The sequence below is a fragment of the Etheostoma cragini genome, chromosome 22 (genome assembly GCF_013103735.1).
Source record: "Etheostoma cragini isolate CJK2018 chromosome 22, CSU_Ecrag_1.0, whole genome shotgun sequence".
Lineage (NCBI taxonomy): Eukaryota > Metazoa > Chordata > Actinopteri > Perciformes > Percidae > Etheostoma > Etheostoma cragini.
Genome location: NC_048428.1, coordinates 21,968,900 through 21,974,637, shown reverse-complemented (window position 1 = coordinate 21,974,637; position 5,738 = coordinate 21,968,900). Strand labels below are relative to the sequence as shown.

Here is a 5,738-nt window from a genome sequence, read left to right as displayed (position 1 = left end):
TCATATTAATGTTAAAAAAAACTCAAAGTGACATTTTCATGCCATGGGCCCTTTAATATTACAGACTGATCTCATGTAATGGCATATGTGTGACACGCCACGTGGCGTGTACGTTTACACCCGCTGTATACAACGTAAACATACACGCCGATAGCTCAACATACGCACAGGTAAAACGAACAGGTAACACGTACAGGTGACACGCACAGGTAACACGTACAGGTAACACGTAAAGGTAACACGCACAGGTAACACGTACAGGTAACACATACAGGTAACACGTACAGGTAACACATACAGGTAACACGCACAGGTAAAACGAACAGGTAACACGTACAGGTGACACGCACAGGTAACACGCACAGGTAACACGCACAGGTAACACGTACAGGTAACACGTACAGATAACACATACAGGTAACACGCACAGGTAACACGCACAGGTAACACACACAGGTACACGTACAGGTAACACGTACAGGTAACACGTACAGGTAACACGCACAGGTAACACGCACAGGTAACACGCAGGGTAACACGTACAGGTAATACGTACAGGTTATACGCACAGGTAACACGCACAGGTAACACGTACAGGTAACACGTACAGGTAACACGCACAGGTAACAGGTACACGTACAGGTAACACGTACAGGTAACACGCACAGGTAACACATACACGTACAGGTAACAGGTACAGGTAGACGTACAGGTAACACGTACAAGTAACAGGTACAGGTAACACGCACAGGTAACACGTACAGGTAAAACGTACAGGTAACACGCACAGGTAACACGTACAGGTAACACACACAGGTAAAACGCCACTTGACTTCAGACAGTTGCCGTGTACGTTTACGCGATGTCATGATGTCATGATGTCATGATGTCATGATGTCATGATGTCCTGATGTCATGATGTGAATAGTATACCACATTAATGTGAAGCCCATTGCGTTGCATGTAAGAAACATGCCGTATGAATAAAGTTGACTTGATTGCTTTTGACTTTACCGCTAATTAGCAAACGTTAGCATGCCAACAGCTGTAGATTTAGTTTTATTGCATCCTTATTTGGGGCTATTGTGGCTCTCCAAACACGTCATAATTACATGTTATGTTATGTTTGGTGTATTTTTTAATGTATGCTTCATTTTAACCATGTTCATTCTACAGCTTATATATTATACACACACACACACACACCCTCCCATCCCCCCCAATCCCCCACTCATCCCCATCTGCTGCTCCCAGTGAGTCTGTCAGATGTCGCCCAATCTGTCCACTGAGACTGCATCATGACAAACAAAACAAAAAGGGAGAAAACCCAGAGACACGTGAAGGTGCCACGAGGCTTTAATTACATTTCCACCCTGAGATCAAACAGAAATGCAAATAAAACTCAGGATGTGGATCTAATTCTGCAAAATGTTAAAATAAACTGGTTAAATTAAACGTAGAGCCTCTTAAATCGATCTAAATGTTCAAATATCTGTCACTTTAATGCTAAGAGTCACCCTGGTGTGTGTGTGTGTGTGTGTGTGTCTGTGTGTGTGTGTGTGTCTGTGTGTGTGTGTTTGTGTGTGTGTCCTCACCAAAATGTCCTCACAAGCAGGCAGAAATATGAGCGCATCGTCCAGAGGTGAGCGCGGTTATTTTGGGGATATTTTGCTGTATTTTCTGTTCTATCAGAGAGAAAGACATTAACACGCGGACGGTGGCGCGAGCTGCTAGGTGTGCGGGTTGAATCCCGGCCGTCCTGGCTGGCCCGACGGCCCTCCGGTGGTGGTGCTGATGGTGGTGCTGATGCTGGGGACGGTGGTGGTGGGGGGGGCCATCGGTATCCCGCGGACAAAAAAGCAGATTTCCGTCAAAATTAAAATGAACAAAAACAAAACAACAACAACAACCGAGAAAATGGAAATAAAAAAACGTCCCTGAACGCGTCAGACGCGGTTGGAGTCCGTCCTTGTGGGTCCGGGGGCTTTGTAACGCGCGAGGAGGACGGAGCGGGATCCCACCGAGATGCGTTCTCACTTTGTGCTCCGAGAAGACGTCAGGGTGTCGAGGTTTCAAAATAAAGCGCGCCACTTCCGGTCAACACTTCCGAAGGAAAAGTCGATGTTAGATGTTCTAAAACCCGGATTCAGAATTTAGAAAAAACGGTTTATTGACACAATAAGTTCACTAACGTGGGATTAGCCAAACATATTAAACTTTAATTGTTAACGCTTTACGGTGAAGTACCATAAGGGTAGTTACAGTTTTTAAAAGAGTCACGAATGATTAGTTACCCTTTTTTCAGAAGGGTAACTAAGGTCTGAAAAAAGGTAAATACCCTTTAAAAAATGGGTAAATTATCTATCTATCTATCTATCTATCTATCTATCAATAAATACATAAATATCTTAATTTGTGTAGTTTCTGCAATGAATAAACTCAATATAAACAGGTAATAGTAATAATAATAGTAATAATAATAATAATAATACATTTAATTTGTAATGCACTTCAGAACCAACCATTACGGTAATGTTAGTTATAAAGTCCAAGCTTTATTTTGAAATCACACTACTCGTTTCTCTTCCTCTTTTTAACAAACTGTTTAACTTGATCTACCTGCGCGCCTGTGTGACAGCTGCTGACGGTCACGCGCGTTCACGAGAAAATCTGAGCAAATTGCGCGCGCACACGCAGTGGTGGGTGCGCGCATTTGCACACACATATATATATAAGCTACAGGAAGTCGCCTAAATTGTATTTTTACACGCAAAAATTATGTATTTTTTGTTTCAAATTTACTGATAAAATCTTTTATTACTATTATTTTTTCTATGCTCTTCCACAATTTTTTGTCCTTGTTGTCTTATTATAAGTCTTATTTTCATAATTTAATTTGTTAATTGTTCTCCTGTTTAATCATTTTGTAGATTTTGAAGATGTCCGTCGCTAATTCTAAGGTACCATGATTGAATGTCTCGGTTTTAACTTCTAGAAGTCAAAACAATCCAAAATTAAAAGATCTGTACAGTTTAGAGTAAAATAAAACAGAGAAAAGCAGCAAATCCTCCCGTTAAACGAGCTAGAATCAGAGAAAGTTGACACGTTTTAACAGAAATTACTCAAACAATGAATCTCTTGCCTTTTAATTAATTAATAAGCCCACAAAATCGCTACAAATTGAAGATAAAGATTATAAAAATAATACTCTCCACTCTGGTATGGAGAGGTAATAACAAAATAAATAGAGACAGGTAGTCCCCAAAATAACATGATTGATTCCACCCAACGCTCTTTGCCAAGTACAAATCTCTACTTTCATTAATTTTGGGGCGTCTTATTCAATTTTATAGCATTGTAAAACAAATGGAAGTGTTTTTGAAATAGTATTGAGTAAAAGTTGACATATTCCAGTCTGTGATTATCATCAACATCCATTCCTTTAATTTTAGTCTCAATAATTCCTAATTTCTGCTTTTCCAACTCAAACATTAGGTATAATTTCCTATAAATGAGGTTTATTGATCATAAATTCCCAAAATAACTGTAAAACTAAAGTTAATAAGTTGTGGTACGTAGTGTTGAAAATGTCAAAAAAGTGCCAAACATTGAAATAAAGTCTCAAAAGTGTGGAAAAAAGGGACAAAAACATCATGTCAGAGTGTGGGGGGGGCTGCCGAGCAGTTTGGGGGTTCAGTGCCTTGCTCCAGAGCACCTCAGCAGTGCCCAGCAGGTGAACTGGCTCCAGCTCCCTGTCCACCACCATGCTTTGGGACTTGAACCAGCGACCCTCCGGTTCCCGACCCAGCTGCCTCATCGTGATTCAGATTAAAAAAGTTTAAATGTGAACGACTCAGTTTTTAGATCTCAGTCTACTTTAGATTTTGTCTTCTTATTTTACTAATCTGAGGAGATTTCTTTCTATTTACTTAGTTATTTAATGTAAGATTTGTTTTAGAAATGTTGTTGTTTCATTTCATTTTTAGTTATTTAAGATACAATACAAAATCAGTTGCACTCTTTTAAGGATTCCGTTAAGTCTGTCTTTTTTTGGTTGCAGTAAAGGAATGTTCTTCAGTCATTTGTCTGCAGCTCATTCGGGAGAAAACATTTGGAGAAAATAATCTGATTATATAATTATATTGTGTGTTATTGTTGTTGTTATTACACCCCTACTCTGCATCCTGGGTCATGATCCTCAATCACCAGCTACTCGTTAAACACCTGTACACAAACAATACACTCATATTTATATTCTTTCTTTCCAATCTTGATAACAGTGTGAAGGCTTTTATTTAATTTTTAATTTTTTTATTTTTTTTTATTAACACATAACATTACAAACATTCAGACATCACAGTTCAAAATATGAAGTCACAGGAAGAAAATTACAACTTCTAAAAAATCAAGTAACAATAGTAATGAAAACAAAAACAATATAAACAAAAGCGTGAAATAGACATCGCGGTCGTAATAAAAATATTTTTTTATAGTATATATAGTATATTTATCAGAGTATATATCAGAAATAACTATAGCTTTTATATTTGTTGTTAAATTAAGAGACTCAAAATATGTGTCGACTTCAATTGGGAGTAATTTAAAGCAGGGTTTTGAATTGGAAAACTTAGATTCGTGAGGGCTTTTATTGTGAAGGCGTACTGTCAACTCTCGCCCAGTGACGTACTTCCTGTTGTGCCAAGGTCCACTCAGCCTGGAAACACCTCACTGATAGCGTCTCTACCTCGTTTCAACCGTTAAATTACTGTAAAAAACTGTAGTTACTGACTCGTAAATCATCTTTACATACATATTATAGTTTCTACAACAGTTACTTGTACGTGTCACATCGCGAGACCTTGTCGTTTGTCTCTTTTTTGGGGACATTTTGGTCGACAGTTAGCTTAATCTGCCCTCTCTGGTGTGGGTGCTAACGTTAGCTTAGCGGCTAGCCACCATTCACTCCTCAAGGAAAATACTCGATTAATCGATATCGTTGTGATCATGGATCAGTCGGGAATCGCAGCAGTCACTCCGAAGGTAAGAAGCTCTTTTAATTGGATGTCCACGTTGTTTTTGTGTGTGTGTTGTCCTTTGTCTTCCCGACAAAATGGAAAAATCACAACATTTTCTTTGGAGTTTTTAACTTTTTCTTGCGTTTTTGTCCCTTTCTCATCACTTTTTTATAATGTTTGTCACGTTTTTTGACGTAACACCAACTTATTAACTTTATTTTGGGAATCTATGGTCAATAAACCTCATTTATAGGAAATTATACCTAATGTTAGAGTTAGAAAAGCAGAAATTAGGAATTATTGAGACTAAAATTAAAGAAATGGATGTTGATGATAATCACAGACTGGAATATGTCAACTTTTACTCAATACTATTTCAAAAACACTTCCATTTGTTTTACAATGCTATAAAATTAAATAAGACGCCCCAAAATTAATGAAAGTAGAGATTTGTACTTGGCAAAGAGCGTTGGGTGGAATCAATCATGTTATTTTGGGGAATTAAAAAGAACATTGATATAGGACAACATGAGGACAACATGGAGACAATATGGGGACAACATGGCGACAACATGGCGACAGCATGAGGACAACATGAGGACAACATGAAGACAACATGGGGACAACATGGGGGCAACATGGGGGCAACATGGGGACAACATGAGGACAACATGAAGACAACATGAAGACAACATGAAGACAACATGAAGACAACATGAGGAC

At 38.6% G+C, this 5,738-nt stretch overlaps 1 protein-coding gene across 1 annotated transcript in view; it reads right to left on the bottom strand.

Annotated features, from left to right (window-relative positions):
• Nucleotides 1-2,058, bottom strand: part of LOC117938300 (clavesin-1-like) — a 7,829-nt gene extending 5,771 nt beyond the window's left edge. Inside the window, exon 1 of the mRNA XM_034862821.1 lies at nt 1,717-2,058. The gene's annotated coding sequence lies outside the window, so the exon portion shown is untranslated. The remainder of the gene's footprint in view (nt 1-1,716) is intronic.
• Nucleotides 2,059-5,738: the final 3,680 nt, after the last annotated feature.